This window comes from Ambystoma mexicanum, chromosome 6p (genome assembly GCF_040938575.1).
Source record: "Ambystoma mexicanum isolate Mex_15411 chromosome 6p, UKY_AmexF1_1, whole genome shotgun sequence".
NCBI classification, from domain to species: Eukaryota; Metazoa; Chordata; class Amphibia; order Caudata; family Ambystomatidae; genus Ambystoma; species Ambystoma mexicanum.
This window is the reverse complement of record NC_090935.1, coordinates 547,353,405-547,371,057: the sequence shown is the minus strand read 5'-3', so window position 1 is coordinate 547,371,057 and position 17,653 is coordinate 547,353,405. Positions and strand designations below refer to the sequence as shown.

General features: G+C 44.6%; 1 protein-coding gene across 1 annotated transcript in view; it reads left to right on the top strand.

Annotated features, from left to right (window-relative positions):
- ADAMTS6 (ADAM metallopeptidase with thrombospondin type 1 motif 6) overlaps nucleotides 1-17,653 on the top strand; it is a 2,426,739-nt gene that overhangs the window by 644,509 nt on the left and 1,764,577 nt on the right. The gene's annotated exons all lie outside the window — the stretch shown is intronic.

Sequence of the window (17,653 nt, the reverse complement as noted above, 5' to 3'; positions counted from 1 at the left end):
TTTTGATGTTGCTCAGCCTCTTGGCAGCCTGCATTTTTCTGGTGCAAGAGGCTCGCTTGAGAATTAGATCTCTTCAGTGTGCTCTTACAACACAGTGGTCTCAATTCTCAGGCAAGATGTCAGACCTATGTCAGGTTCCAAACAGGGTCACACAGGATCTACTGTGGTGGGCCTGCGAGAACAATATTCTGAAGGAAGAACCTCTTTGGCAACCAACGACAGAGATAATTGTAGTGACGGATGCCTCACTCACGGGGTGGGGAGCACATGCCAACGATCTGACAATCAGCAGTCATTGGTCTCCATCCGAGTCCAAACTACACATCAATCATTTGGAGCTGAGGGCAATCAGACTAGCGCTGATGGACTTTATGCCCTCTGTACAGGGAAAGAATGTCCTGATAATGACAGACAACACAGTGGCCATATACTACCTCAACAAGAGAGAAGGTGTAGGGTCACTACCACTGTGCAGAGAAGCAATGCAGCTCTGGTTCTGGGCAATTCAAGAAGGAATAGCTCTATCAGCAGTTCACCTAGCCAGAGAGAAGAACACAGCGGCGGACGCTTTCAGCAGGCAGAGCACAGTCTTCCACTAGTGAGAACTAGCTGAGGAAGTCCTTGAAGAGATCGTCACCCTTTGGAGAACCCCTCAAGTAGATCCGTTCATGACCAGTGTGAACCGAAAGTGCAAACTGTTCTGCTCCTGGGAATTTCCTCCAATAGGACCTCTAGGAGACACGTTCGTAGTAGACTGGGAGTTTCCACTGCTATACCCGTTTACTCCAGTCCCCATCATTCCTCATGTAATCAGGAGCTTTAGAAGGTTCGGGAAATCCATGATCCTAATTGCTTGGATTGAGTCAGAAGGACGTGGTACATGGACCTTCTGGACATGTCCATCTGCCCTCCAATGTGTCTTCCGCAAAGAGAGGACCTTCTCTCGCGAGTGGAGGATCGGGTTCTCCATCCAGAGGAAAAGACACTCAACCTTCACGCATGGTTTCTGAGAGGTTGAGGTATAAGGATTGGGACATCCCGGATGATGTGATGGAGATCTTGCTTTCGGCCAGAAGTCCAGCAACAAATTCTTGTACCACTGCCATTCAAACAAATTCAGTAGCTGGTGCAGGGGAAAGGATGTGGACCCTTTTGAATGTGATACAACTTTGGTGTTATCCTTCTGTTACATTTAGCGAATATGGGGATCCATATTGGAACCATAATGGGTTATCTGGCAGTGCTTTCAATTTTCAAGCGCTCACCAGAGGAAATCTCATACTTTAAAATACCATTATTCATACAATTTCTTAAGGGACTCACTAATGTGTACCCACCTACTCCCTTTTAGGTCCCTGTTTGGGATTTAAATCTTGTACTAACATTTCTAACATGTATTCCATTTGAACCTCTTCATTCATGTCCATTAAGGCTACTTACATTGAAAACCATTGTGCTAGTTGCAATAACATCAGCCCGCAGGGTGAGCAAATTGCAGGCACCTTCTTGTAAGCCTCCATTGACTACATTCTATAAGAACACTGATTCTTAAAGTGAAGCCTCCTTTCTGCAAAAGATAGTCTCCGACTTCCATTTGTCTCAAAAAATCATTTTAACCAACTTTTTACCCGCCTCCTCATCCTGGGAAGGAAGAGGAGAGGTTACATATACTGGATCCAAGAAAGGCTCTGACTTTCTATATCTCACGAATGTCTAAATTTTGACATGATGATCAATTATTCATTGGTTATACAGGTCATAAATCTATATCTCACGAATGTCTAAATTTTGACATGATGATCAATTATTCATTGGTTATACAGGTCATAAATTAGGTTTGGCCGTAACCAAACAAACCCTATCCAGATGGATTATTCTGGCTATTGGGGGATGTTATAGATTGGCTGGTAAAGATCCTGCGGAGGGTCCGAGGGCCCATTCTACGAGGGGCATGGCAACATCTTCTGCTCTACAATGAGGGGTGCCAATTAAGGAAATCTGTGCGGCAGCCACTTGGTCTACTATTCACACTTTTGTAAAACATTATTGTCTGAACTCAACTTTAACTCAGGAAGGGGGATTAGGGAAGGCAGTCCTTTAGTCTGTCCATGATCATTGATAAGGACATCTCTAAATTCTTACTCCCTCCTCCAAGACCAATACTGCTTTGGGAGCCTATCAAAAGATGAGGAATACGAGAGAGGACACAATCCATTCGAAGAACAAGTTACTTACCCCTGGTAATGTTCTTTTGATTGGATGTTCCCCCATGTATTCCTCATCATCCTTCCCAGCCTACCCCACTGTAGAATTGACATTTTTCTTCCCTTTACACTCTTTTAGAGTCTATTACGGTCTAATACTATTGCCAGTAATTACGCAAAAGAGGGAAAAACAGACTTGAAGCAAACGGGTGCTGCGTGTGCTACATATACTGGGGATGACGTTGACTGTTGGACGGAGGCACTTGAGGGACATTGAGTCATCAGGACCAGTGCACAGCACCCTCTGTCGAGGAAAATATTATTCAGAAGCAGCTGAAGCTGGAAAGGAAATATCAAAAGATGAGGAATACATGGGAGGAACATCCAATTGAAAGAACATTACCAGGGGTAAGTAACTTATTCTTCTCTCTCCCTATCTAATTCATCCTTACACACATGGCGCAAACTTTCCCCATCTCGAGCATACTTTTCTGGGGTACACGTGAGATAAATACAATCTCCATCACCCAATAGATCATCCCAGTGCTCAGTATAATTATCTGGATTTAGTGGGGGAGAAGTCAGGGCCCCCAGAGGATGTATAGGCCTTTCAATCCTGACCATACAAGGCTTTTTGGAATCCTCCATCTGGACCTGCCTGTTCTCGGTACCCAGGATAGCCATACCTGCCCCAATAGTAACCATCATCATAGCAATGTTCGGAATGGTCTTTGCGCAGCATCATTGTATCTTTTGACATATGCAGAACAACACCAACAGGAGCACCACGATTGGTACCAATATCTTCACCATCGCACCAAGCTATGTTGGTGCCCATGTGAACAGCGTATTGAACCAATCGTCGCTGTGCACCTCTGCTTCACTTTCCATGTTAGTCTTCATAACTTGCGCAGGCCCCTAGAATGTGTGCTAGGGACCCATTTTCTGCATCATTTGGGGGGTCGTATGTACAGCAAGACAGTCTTATTTCTTTGCATACACCCCCCCCTCCATCGCCATCAGAATATCCAGAACATACTGGTTCTGGAGTGTCATCAACCTGATTGCCCTCAATTTGCTCTTGATGGCATTCAGGCCTTATTCAGTATCATTTGCCAACTGGATCTCTTCCCATCTCACGATCTGCAGCCATTTTGCATCCGCTGCAGCCTGGACCCTTGGCATCAGACGGGCAGTGAAGGACACTTCCGTCTTGGTGTACAGGCAATAATTGCCTGGAATTGCTTTAAGCAGTTTGGACGACTTTTCTGACAGACTGATCGATCTCTTCTTCTGTATCTTCAGAGATCGCTTCGTCCGCTGTGCCCTGGGGGGATGGGTTGGAACTCCAATCTGTTGCGGTAAACCATGCTTGGATGGAATTGTCAAATGAGCTTCAGGCACGACTGATAGCTGAGTGCAGTTTTGTTAATGCACTTGTTCCCCGCCAAGATGGTGGGAGATGCAGGTACATTTGCTGACCGCACACCCGGTAGAGATACATAAGGGCTGCTGTTCCTTTTGCAAGATATGCAATTAACAATGTTCTGTTACATTTGATATTAGTGCCAACAGGAACTGTCCCTTAGCCTCAAAAGCAGAACTCACATTCCCCACATGGTTAGATCCATGTCAATTTTGAGATATGCATAGTCCATATTGTGAAGCAGTTCTTATTGATGTTCTATATCACTTCTTCTCTGAACCCTGACAGCCCCCCTGCCATCCAGCTCACCACAGCTTTCTCCCATCTGTTTGGCACAAACAACACACTGTCCAATTTTAAAATGGGTCATGACTTGTATTGAGGCATACTATCGTCTTTGGCACATTTCCCTTCATCTTTTTCCATTAGTACAAATTGTACTTTGTGCCCTTGGAACAAACTGCAAACCCAGCACACTGCCAGATGAACCAAACACTGAGCTTCCAAAGGTGACATTTCCTGGGGCACTAACATTTTTGGGGGTGGTGCAGATGTTTGGGAATGAGGGAGCAGACATTGCAGCTCCTGTTCTACCTCTGCTTCCCCACTGAGTTCATGTCGCTGTAGCATATATTGCTAGATTGTGGATGGTACACATCAGAAATTGTGTCAAAAACAACTCTTGTGTACTGATCATACTCATTTTCTTCATCTAATCTTCTTTTAACGCACAGCTATAATTGCCACACTACTGTGTCCTGTACTTGCATTCTTTTAAAGTTTACTACAGTAGTGATAAAGCCATGAGATAATGTTGTGGCATCTGAAAGTTCTCTACTTACACATCCCCTTGTACTACACCCCAGCCCCCTTTATATGCCCTAACCATATAAACTCTCTAGACAAATACAAAAATATTCCAAGCAAAAACCCACACGCAAGATAAAAAGTACTCTAATGCAATTAGACCTGGAAAACAAATTGAATGTGCTAGGAAAAGAAGGGATAGACCATGTAAAATTGATAGAGGAAGTCATGGTTGTAAAGATAAAAAGAATAACTCTAAGTGATAGACTATGAATATTGTACTATGGAAAGGCACAGATGTACTTAGTCAATAACACAATGACACAAATATACAGAACACATCAAAACCAATTAATGGGTCTCTCTAGAATTTGTTTCCATCATCAACCAGTTAACTACAAAAAACACTCAGCTAGGATACTTATTGAAGGAGGTAATGTCTGGGGTGCCCTCCTAACGTCGGAGAGGTGCACCCAATCTCGTAACTCCTTTAATTTGACCACAAGTGGAGTGCAATGCACTTCCAAAAAAGGTCCATTATAGTGCAGCTCGCTCCACCTGCGGACGTTTTTCACATACACTTTGTCCAAACAACATATTGCTGCAGATATACAGGAGGATTGGTATGTGCCGAATATACAGGAATTATTGACCAAGTTTACGTCCAACTGTGTCGTCTGCCAGACATCTAGTACTGGACATTCCCTGAAAACATTGAGGGGCACTTTGCCCCATCCAACTGGTCCATTTTCGAGACCTCCACATTGACTTTGCAGATATGGGACAATGGTGTAATACCTTCCATTATTTTATAGTTGTGGTGTGTCCTTCCTCCTGTTAGATTGAGGCTGGTCCATGCGCACATCCTGATGCCAAGTCGGCAGCCAGATTCTTAGTAAGAGAAGTGTTTCCCTGACAGGGAGTTTGCGAGATGCTTAAAAGCGACAATGGCCCTCACTTCTTCAATGAGCTCTTTAAAGAGATTGCAGCTCTTTTGGGGATCAAACACACGATGTGCTCCATTTACCACCTCTAGACCAACAGCATTGTAGAAAGGATGAATGGCATTCTGAAGGCTAAGCTCTCTAAGCAGTGTGTCATCCTCAAGAAAAACTGTGTCCACTGCTTGCCTTTGGGCCTATTCAGTTTGGGCTTATTCAGTTTGAGGACCCACCCCATCACCTCTCCCCGCGCAAGATAGCGAAGAGGAGACTTATGCAAATGTCACTGTCCCCTGCGTATAGTGCATCTGAAGCTTACAGGGATGCATCCATTTTGGGAGATGAATTTCATTCATATCTGATTCAGTTAACAAAATGTATAACGTACCTTTCTCAACAGATTACACCACGATGGACAGAAGAAGGAGAGTTCGGCACTCCAACAGTCTGTGCAAGCTTGCCACCACCATTTTCCCTTTTACTATCTTTTTTCTTTTTAAGTGTCTAAAACAAATGTATTTTGTTTTATTTCACAATACAGCTATAAATCTCTCCTGATGATCCCTTGTGACAAAAACAGGGGTGAAACACATGTAGAGAGAAAGAATTAATGTATGAAAGAGAGAAAAAGTTTATGAATAAAAAGACAAACTCTTGATAAGAAATCTGACAAGTGTGAAGAACATTTATTTGGCACTCGAAACTAAGAATCAAAACACTAAATGGTATGTCGCAAGTGGAAATGTATACAATTGAAAAATAAATAGCTGTATTGCATGGAGAGTTTGACGGTAATATAATTCCCTGATGTAGGAGGGCCATATTGGTATTATAAATTCCCTCCACTGTGCCTGGTTTCAATGTAGTGAGTGTTGTTGCAACACTCCGCAAGAGCCCTACATCGTGCAGATTACTCATCCACAACCTGGGATAAATCTTCTGAAGCAAAAGAAGGGGCATTCCCTACCAGCAACATAGGGCATGGAACGTACAAGTACTGTATCATTATCTCACACAGGACAAATACTTCCAAAATGATCTTCCCATCATTGTCTCTATTCTCAAAGAGATTCTCATCCATTATATCTGTCATGGGCTGGGTGGGATCAATACACAGAATCGTGCGCCACAGTCCTGCAAATCCACCTTGTCCGACTGAAAATCCTCCTCTTCCTTGTTGATACCCCCAGGAAACACCATTGGTACTGAGACTGGTACACACCTGCCCAATCGTACTCGCCTCCCCACCCAGCTGCCGCTTGCACGTATGCATGGACCACTGTGCACCCTACCTGTCCTTCTGTCTGTATTGCCATCAATGCCCCCTCCAATGCAACTTTCGCTAGATTCTTCTGCACTAATTTCTCTTCCTCTATTTGTGCTTGCTGAGCTGTTTCCTTCTCTTTTTCATTCAACCTTTTACAATGATGTATAATAATGGATGATGTATAATAATAGACTGTATGTCCGCCTCTACTACCTTGTCGAAAGCCTTCTGCACCTCCTTCAGTAGTCCCCTTTTTACTACAAAATATAAGATGGAACTGCTTGATCCCACGAATCTCCCATTTCCTGTATTTGCAAAATATACTGAGCAGGATCTTCATCATCCTGCACTGTCCGCTGCATTATCAATTGAAGATCAGGCGTGTCCGGACACGTATGCCGCAATGCCGCCCATACTGGGGGCTTAATCAGGCCTCCAGATAAAGTTTGTACCAGGCCTCTTTACGCATGAAAATCTTGTAAATACGAAAGCATTATTATTTTCCTGTGTACATTTACGCACATGTTTAGAGCAGAGGGCAGTGCAAAGGTCAGGTTACTTGACAGAAACCATAATGCTTCTTTTGATTTTTATCTACATGGATGTAATTGCAGGCCATGGAGAAAAGCCTCTGAAACAAAATTCATTTCTCTGAAGCCTTTCAAAAAAATAAACTGCACACTGTGATAAAAGGAATGGTTTCTTTCTGTTGAGCTTCTGCTGTGTTGTGTGCAGATATTCATGGAGCAAACAGAAGCACTGTGCATATTTATTTTCCTAGCATTTTAGGATTGTATAATTAATGAGATGGAAAACTAAGCTGCAATTGAGAATTAATCTGTTACAAATTATGCTTTTTTTCAGTGAAAGCAAACCAGTATTGCACAATTGTATTTTCAGAGTTCCTATACTCCACAAGCTCCCGCCTCCCCCCTGTGCCCATCTATATGTATTTCCCGTGCTTTCATATATTTTTCACAATCTGAATAGTTTGGGAGGGGCTGGGATCTGAACGTGCATCCCAACAGTGGCAAGTGGAACATGTTGACCATCTAACCAAAGAAAACAAAGTAAACATGCTTTTCTCCTATGGTAAATCAATTGACAAATGCAGGAAAAATCATTCTTGAACTGCTGAACTTGTCTGCCAAACACTGCAGCAAAATGTTTTTGTATAGTTTGGCGCTCATGGCAGACACTCCTCTCAGGCAGTGGCCTTTTCCCTGGATTTGCCCCATGTTGGTGCTGCTGGCTGGTGACTGACCTTTTATTGTCAGCCCACACTGCAGTAACAGAGCTGCTCCATTGTCATGCAGGATGACTGGAGCACCCAGCATTGTGTCCTTCCAACTCATTGTTATCCATGAAAACTATCACTGTCCTGCCCATCTGGGTCATTAGGTTCAGGATTAACAATGAACCAGCCCAGGATGAAGAGACTGCGTCCAGTGCACACTGCTTTCCCTTGTTGTGTGCACCTACTGAATGAGAGTTAAAGTAATAACGTTTCCAAAACACCACATCGTCAGACTGAGTCTGAGAAAAAAAGTGCCAGGGCTGAGCTCTGGCAAACACCCCCACATATTAAGCACTGCTTCGAAGTCTGGGCAATCAGAGCAAACTTTTATTGAGCAATCCATTTGCAAAAAGGTATGTATAAGGCTTTGCACAAGGTTAAGCGTCCATCCTCAGGGAGTTTTGACAAGGCTAGACATAGCAGGGTCACTCATACAGTCGTTTTCACAACAACGCCACAAGGTTCTAGGGCAGAAGCGGGACTTTCCAATAATGGCTGGACATCCAGAATATCAATTTTTCCGTCCAGAGGATCTGGAGGTGGAGGGAATATGGCTGGAGGCTTGCTTATAAGCGATCAGCTCCCGAAGCAGGTAGCCGTTTCACATTCACTGGCTGTTACTGTGGCGGGTGGAGGGTGTACTGTGCCATTTGCACTGAGAGCCGTTAATCCCCATAGAGATAAACAGGGCACCTAGTGTGGTAGAGGGTAGTAACTAATCGCCATGTGACTGGGCCTGGGCACCTCCTGCTTGGTGGATTCGGCACAGCTGCATCAGTCACACAATAGTAGTTATACACTTGATAAAGGTGTAACACTGGAAACACTATTGCAGGAAGCTTTTACTAAAAGTACAGGCTTCGAAAACAAGCGGCAAAAGCGCAATCAGAAAATGAATTGAAAAAGACTGGGGACAGAAAGAGGGGAACAAGAGTACTTGGTAAGCAAGGGCAAAGCTGAAGACCATGTAGGGCCCCGTTCCTTGTCTATACATATCCTGGTCACTGCAGGTCCAGTGTTTGAAAACCAGAAGTTGGCTCCAGAAGTGCAAATTTTTAATGAGAAACAGCCAGTAAGTACAAATTTAAGCCACAAGCTGTGCAACAAAAAAAAAAAAAAAGAACTGAAGTGAAGTGAAAGCACGTTTGCTATTAATCAACAACGCTCCTTCCTCTGCTGTTAACCAGACAATTCATGTATGTAGTTAATTAACAGAAGTAAGTCTTTCCACATGCTGCCCTGCAATGAAAAGCCTCACAGACAGCACCATTTATTCACACAGCCAAGAGAGCAGCTGTAAACTCCGGCGGATATTATAAACAGGGTGGTCGTTTTACAGAGATTTTCACAGCAAAGCTAAGCACTTTGCACAGAAAGTCGAGATTTTGTACGCTGGGGTAATGCATGCTTGAAGTGAGTCTTGTTTTATTTCCTTCGAACTTCAAAGAGGCCGAGCGTTACTCTCTTGTTTGATTTCAACTAGACACAGCGGCTGGCGGTGTCGCAGTGCACTTGGGAGCTTTAAATTGCGCGCATTCCACCTCAGACCTATGGGCCGAACAGAATACGGTTTCTTCAGTAGGTTCACCAAGACCTTAGACACCAGCTGCCTAATCTTTTGCATTCCAGATGTCTCCTTTACCACCGATATGCTTTTCAGACGTGTCAGAGAACAATCTTAACGTTCTGCCCGACAGTCTGTCAAGTACAAGTGGGATAAAAGAAAGTCTCGCATGACAACTGAATCACAATTGCGGGCCATAACATTGTATTCTTTAACATACTTCACTAGGCCCATGTTGTTTTTGACTGCTATACTTAAGTAGCTCAATTCTCTTAATCACCCAAGCGTTTATGACCCCCTAGTTTAGCGACAACATGCTGTTAATGACCACATGCTTTTAGTGATCACATGCTTGGTGAACTCCGTGGTCTTACTCGCAACAGCATGCTTTTAACGGCTCCTTACTTTAGTGGCCCCATACTTTCAATGGCCACATGCTTAAATGAGCCCATACTTTAGTGGTCCCCATACACTTACGTGCCCCAGTGGTCGAAGTGAGGGGGAGCGGTCGGGAGCAGTGTTCCTATATTTTTTTTAATTTCCTTGTACATACGATAATACACCACCATTTATTTTAAAAAGAAACGTTCCGGAATGGTTTTGTTTTAAAATAAATGTGTAGGAAGAAGTTGAAACCTTCACTTTCATTGCACTGCACTGAACGTTCCCTTAAACAGCAGGTGCAAGTGTTTAGAGGCATGTATTGTGTGTGGTAGGGGTTGTGTCAATGGGGTTTGTGGGGAGCAGGGGCAGGCCAGCAGGGAACATAGTTCCACTACTTCTTTTCGTACACTTCGACCAGTGACTTGCCCCTGTGCTTTAAGTGACCCCCTTCTTAACTTCTTAATGGTTATGTGGAGTGGGGACGCACAACTGTTTAAATAGTTTTTAGTTCAATTTTTTGGACGAATTCACAACAAATCACTATACATTTCTGGTGCTGCACGAAAAAGCTTTGGTGAAATAGCATGCCTAAGCACCTATGCATTCACAGGGATATATCCCAGTAAAAAAGTAATTGAAAATTCTTAAAGTTCTGAAAACATAAGTGATGTATTCATGTGTATTTTCAGTGTGTGTATAAATACATACATTAATACATACATTAAAATAAATTGTACAAATTATCAGCAATTAGTGAACAACAATTCAAAGAAAGTATATCAAAACAACAAAGTGAACTTATCAGCCATAGATAAGCAACTGTTTTGTATACATTGGTGCATGAGTGCGTTTTATTAACAATAGACTGGATGTCCAATAGTAGCAGAAATTCCCAATTGTCTTTGTTTTCAACAAATTGATGTTGCCTAGAAAAATGATCTGCTGTTGCACTAGGCGTTTCGGGATGATGTTTCTTCCTTCATCAGTTGTGGTACATCCTGCCTCTCTAAAGAGATAACATATTTTCAATATATTTAATCTTACTAATACGTTAATCTCATCTAGTGGGATTCATTGAATGGGGAGTCATACTGAGCTTAGAAGGAGATAAAGTGTTATGGTCCAGTATGTTGTAAGCTAAATCAAACCCTGTCCCACTGTCTTCATGAGGCAGTTTATATTCAGCATGCTACTAAACAGAAAAATAAGAGAGATCCAGGGTATTATATTATCTTTCTTGGATTTCCGTTATGTATAAGCTATAGAAATAGCCACAAGTCACATATTGTTAAACTTACTTGATGTATTAACTCGCAATAGTCAAGTGCCAAAAGATGAGCAAGTTAAAGCCCACTGGTCCTGGAGAAAAATTCAGGGTTGTAATTGCTCCTGCCAGAGAAAACAGGAGATTGTGTTTCTGTATTTTCTATACTGATAATGTATGCCAGACGATCACAATAATGTGCCTGAATATTCTCCAAATCACCTTCTTTGCTTGAGATATTGTGAAAAGCCGAATGCGGGAAGGAAAGTAGCTCTAGAGCTTTATCAATATAGAAAATACAGAAACACAATCTTCTGTTTTCTTTGGCAGGAGCAATTACGACCTTGAATTTTCATCCAGGAGGCTGGGCTGATCCTTATGAATATTTCACCACACCATCAAAAATGTCCAAATTATCATCTACCAGCTTATTTGTCATCAGTTTTAATTGAACAATTATTTCCCATCTCCTTCTTCAAGGGGATGGCCTCTTTTCTGTGATTGGCCTCTTCAGTTTATCAAGGCCAAATTGGGATGGGGTCATATGCCTGTGGTGTCTCGGTGCCGGTCACCATACCGTCGACTGTAACTCTTGTCAGGCAATGACCGAAAAGCCTCTGAGGAAGCGTAAAGGTAAATTGGCAGTGGGGAGGTTGCTTTTGAAGTCTCCTTTGTTGAGTTCCAAAAGAAAATCTGAAGTCGAGAGATTCTCCTTGATGGCAAAGGACTAAAAAATCACGATCGAGAAGCCATTTTTCGGCTTCTTTTTCTAAGAGGCAGCATCACAGGTCACCTTCGACCTCCAGTGATTCCTCAAACAAGGTAATGAAATGTCCAACAAAGTCAGATTCCCCAGCAAAATGAGATGCATTTCATAAAGAAATGCTTAAAATCTTCGAGAACACGGCCCGACCCCCTCGAAGGACAAACAGAAAATCCATGCCTCTGTCGATCTGCATCAAGACAGCAAAGGGAAGTCAAAGACGAAACCTTTTAAATCTTCGAGTCTGAGCCATAAGCCAGAACTACATCGAAAGAAATCTCGATTCAATGAGAAATCGTAGAGGGCTTCGACAAGTCATAAATCCAGTCCATCAAGGCTTTCTTCGAAAAAACATAAAAAATTGACAACTCCGACGGTCTTGCTAATGCCATCGGCGTCAGATTCCGAGAAAATCAACTCTAACTTCACAGTCATTGTTGACGATTTCTTCGAAGTTGTCGAAGTCAATAGTTACTGAGGAAAAGGTTTTCAAACCCTTTCCGATAAAATCTGTTTTTAAGTCTTTAACTTCAATCTATGAAGACAATGAGCCTTCAGACGATAATACACCACCATTTGGTTTACAATTTGGCACTACAAATGTGCGATAGGAGTTAATTTCTGGAGAGTCTAGGTTAAAAGACGTCTCTGATAACCTACTATCAGCCAGTGGTATAGATACCTCTTCAGAACTGGAATTTGGTCAACCAGATCCTACTAACCATGCTGACTCCTCATACAGACAACGAATGGGCAAGGTGGTTGAATTTTCAGGTTGGAGCAGGCCTATACCTTCTTTCGAGCAGGATGACCCAACAGATATTTTGAATCAGGGTCCCCAGAGAGACCCAATTTTGCCCTTTCATATTGCCCTGCAAAAAAGGGCATCAGCTAATTGGGAAACACCAGAGAATGCAGCTGCAGTGAATAAAAAGTTTGCAAATAAATATAGGCCATCCAGTAGTATTTAACTAAGCACCCAACTACCTGAGAGCTTGGTGGTTCGGCTGCTACACCTACCAAGCAATCAGCATATCTTTCTATCCCTCCCAATAGGGATGATAAGAGGGTGGATGCCCGGCCGCGAAAAATATTTACTGCTGGAAGTATGGCTTTAAAATCAATGAACACAACCTCTGCGTTGCTAAAGTTTACATTTACCCTGTGGGACTGCGTAGCTATGTTGGCTGACCACATCCCAGAAGGAGAAGAAAGAGACAGCTTCCTGGCTAACATCAACGATGGTTAGGAGACATGTGAATGCCTCCAGTTAGGTCTGGATACTCCAGATAGCATTAGCAGATCCATGGTAACTAGTAGTGTGTTGCACAGATTTGCGTGGTTGTGGAAGTCTGGATTTGCACCGGTTGTGCAGTCTAGACTCCTCCATATGCCCTTGACGGCTCAATGCTATTTGGTAGCAACGTTGATGAAATTTTGGAAAAGCTGCAGACCTTGAAGCCGCAGGCTAAATCTCTTAGTTCCACCATTAAAAAGCCTCAACAATCTTACCCCAGTTCATCATATTGGTGGGATAAGTCCTTTTGATTCTACTACTCAGTTGGAAGAGGAAAAGGACAGGCCTGTCAGAGATCATAGAAGATTCCCTCATGGTGGACGAGGGAGAGGTGCTATGTCAGCCCAAGCAGCAGCAGTTTTACCCTCAGCCACAGCTGTGCTGCCTCAAAACCACTCTGGGGCCTTAACCAACAAGACCCCCATGGGAGGCAGACTTTCTCAGCATCTGAAAGAATGGCTGGGCATTACTTCAGATGCTTGGGCACTGGGAAAGGTAGGCCGATGTTACTGCCTTCCTTTTCGAAATAGGCCTCAGGGTCATCCACCGGGGAACAGCTCTTTCAAAATTGCAGATCCGCTCCTTGTGCAGGAAATTTTGACCCTGCTAGAGAAAGTTGCTATAGAACCGGTACCCGTTGCAGAGAGGAGTAAGAATTAGTACTCCACGTATTGTATAATTCCCAAAAAGGACAGAGGATTGAGACCCATCTTGAACTCAAGAAACTTGAACAAGTTCCTCAGAAAGGACATGTTGAAGATGGTTACCCTTTCTCAGAACCTTCAGGCCCACCAACTCCAAGACTGGATGGTGTCATTGGACCTTCAGGATACTTACTTTCATGTGCCTATCAATCACAAGCACAGAAGGTGCCTGAGGTTTGCGGTTGGCAGTTCTCATTATCAGTTTTGAGTTCTGCCATTCAGACTGACCTCCGCCCAAGGGTTTTCACCAAGTTAATGGCGGTGGTGGCAGCAAGTCTCATGAGAGGGGGGATTAATGTCTACCCCTACCTTGAAGATTGGTTGATTAGGGCACGTTCAACTGAACAAGGCTCAGAACATCTCACTGTAACCTTCCGCTCTCTCCACAGACTGGGCTTCTCCCTCAATTACAAGAAGTCCCCCATGAGACCATCTCAAATGCTCCAATTTATTTGAGCAGTCCTGGGTGCTTCCTCGGGAAAAGCCTTGCCACTCGAGCTGAGGGCTCAACACATTCTGCAGATGCTCACCAAATTCCAGAGTGCCCAGCGTCTTCCAGCCTTCGATTTTTTAAGGTTGCTCGGGCTCATGGCATCCTGCATTTACCTGTTGCCAGAGGCTCGCCTGAGAATGAGATCCCTCCAATGGGCTCTCAGGACTCAATGTTCCCAATTCTCAGGCAGGATGTCAGACCACCTTCAAGTTCCAAGCACAGGATCTTCTGTGGTGGGCTTGCAAGGACAACCTTCTGAAGGGAGAATCTTTTAGGCAGCCATGGCCAGAGATAACAGTAGTGACGGACGCCTCACTCATGGGGTGGGGAGCCTACACCAATGATCTGGCAATCAGTGGTTGTTGGTCTCCATCTGAGTCCAAACTACATATCAACTTTTTGGAGCTGAGGGCGAACAGGCTAGCGCTGAAGGCCTTCCTGCCCTCTATACGGGGAAAGAATGTCCTGATAATGATGGACAACATGGCCATACTACCTCAACAAGATAGGAGGCCTAGGGTCAATACGACTGTGCAGAGAGGCAATGCAGATCTGGTTCTGGGCAATTTGAAAAGGAATCTCCCTTTCAGCAGTTCATCTAGACGGAGAGGAGAACGCAGCGTGGAGGCTCTGAGCAGGTAGAGCACAGTCTCCCACAAGTGGGAATTTGGTCAGGAAGTCCTTCACCCTTTAAGGAACCCCACAAGTGGATTTGTTTGTGAACGGTGTCAAGCGGAAGTACAAACAGTACTGCTACAGGGAATTTCCTCCAAGAGGAGCTCTAGTGGACACGTTCGTAGTGGACTGTGAGTTTCCACTGCTGTACATGTTTCCCCCAGACCCTGCCATTCCTCACGTGATCAGGAGGTTGAGAAAGTTTGTGAAAGCCATGATCCTAATTGCTCCGGATTGGGCCAGGAGGAAGTCGTACCTGTACCTTCTGGACACGTCCATCTGCCCTCCAATGCGTCTTCCACAAAGGGAGGACCTTCTCTTGCAAGAGGAGGCTTGGGTTCTCCTTCCAGAGGTCAAGACACTCAACCTTCACACATGGTTTCTTAGAGGTTGAGATACATGGATTGGGATCTCCCGGATGGCGTAATGGAGATCTTGCTTTCGGCCAGAAGGCCAGCAACACCATCTTTGTACCGCTGCTGTTGGAACAAGTTCAGCAGTTGGTGCAGGGATAAGAATATGGACCCTTTTCTTTGTGATACACCTATGGTGCTTTCTTTTTTTATCACATTTGGCGAATTTGGGACTCTATATTGTAACAATTAAAGGTTACCTGGCAGCGTAGTCTATTTGCAAGCGCTCTCCAGATGAGGATTCATATTTTACAGCCCCTCTAATAGTGAAAATTACTAAAGGGTCTTACTAACGTATTCCCACCAGTTCCTTTCCAAGTCCCTATGTGGGATCTTAACCTGGTGTTAACATTTCTAACATGTATGCCTTTTGAGCCAATGCATTCGAAGGGATTGTGTCCTCCGACATATTCCTCATCTTAGATATCTCCTTCCAGCTCTGCTGGCCTCGGAAAATTTTTTCTCTCTAGAGGGCGCTGCGCGTCGACGTCCTCCGAGTCGATGTCCCTCGACAGCCGCCGTATCGACGTTGACGTCATCCTGCCTATAAAGGCCACGCGCAGCGTCCGTTGCTCAGTTCCGTTTTTCCGCGCTTAGTGCCTCGGAATACCGTTGCTCAGTTCTTAGTCAGATTAATCCTATTTACCTCGAGTCATTCGATCCGTACTCGATGGCTTCCTCGTCGGAACCGACAACTCCTCGATCCGGCTTCAAAAAATGCCGAGATTGTGGGAAAAAGATGTTGTTGACTGACCCTCACAGAGTTTGTCTGTGGTGTTTGGGAGCTGAACACCATTGTTCGGAATGCGAGGACTGTATGTCCATGACAGCTAAGGCCCTGAAGGAGCGTAGGGGGAAGCTGGAGAAAGGTAAGACTTTTAAAGCTTCTTCTTCGTCGACGAAGTCGAGACACTCGTCTCCTCGTCACCATTCGCGCTCCAGGTCTCGGAGTGGGTCCCATCACTCGAGATCGAAGCACTCGAAGAGGAGACGTCGAAGATCCCCTTCTCCGTCTTCCTCTTCCTCTGTTTCGCCAAAAAGAATCCCTTGCCCCACGAAACATAGTTCCCGGGCTGAATGGGAGGAATTCTGCAAAAATATGATGAGCGTCTTCGAGAAAGCGGCCTTGACCCCCTCGAAGACTGCCGAGAGCGATGCTCTGGTCGAAAGACCCGAAGGTCAAAAACGCAGCGAGTCGCAGTACCCGGCGAAGGAAACCTCTCGAGCGCGTCTCGAACCCTCGAGTAGGACTATGACCTCCAAACCTTCCTCGAAGGTTCCGTCGACGAGGGTTCTGTCGACGCCGAGGTCGGTGTCTTCGACGCCGTTGTCGAAGGGACCTTCGACACACAGGTCTGTCGACTCGACGCCAGCTTCGACACCGGCGTCGACGGCAAGAAAAGTCACGGTTACGACACACCCAGTGACTATCCCCAGGTCCTCGACGTCGATGGCGTCGAGATTGTCGAGTAGAATTCCAATTCTGTCGAGGTCTTCGAGGCCTCCGCCTTTGTTTTCGACGCCACGTTCGAAGCCTTCGACGTCGGCGTCGACGACATCGACGTTTTCGAGGCCGATAATGACAAGTTCGGCACCCTCTGCCTTGGAAATGGGATTTACTCCCTTTATGAGTTCAGAACAATTGAGAACTATGTCCTCAATTTTGGAAGAGGGTGAATTGTCTGAACAGGAAGACACATTTGAGTTGCAGGGACCTGTAACCCCAATTAGAGAGGAATTTTCCTCTGAAGAACGCAGGTTAAGGGATCTTCATGATTCCTTACATGAGGCAAGTGGGTTAGACACTTCCCCTGAGGTGGAGTTTGCTAGGCCAGACCCGAGGGAGCATGCTGAAACCCCCTATAGAGCCTTAATGGCCAGGATCACAGAGTTCATGGGGTGGTCTGCACCTTCACAATCTTTCCAACAAGATGACCTCACGGATATTCTTGACAAAGGCCCACAGGAGGATCCTGTGGTGCCTTTTCATAAAGCTCTTCAGAGGAAGATCATGACAAACTGGGAAACCCCAGATGTAGTACCAGCAGTAAATAAAAAACTGTCTACAAAGTACAGGGTATCTTCTACAGACCCGGAGTTTTTGTCTAAACACCCATCCCCAGAAAGTCTGGTGGTACAGGCAGCATCCTCTAC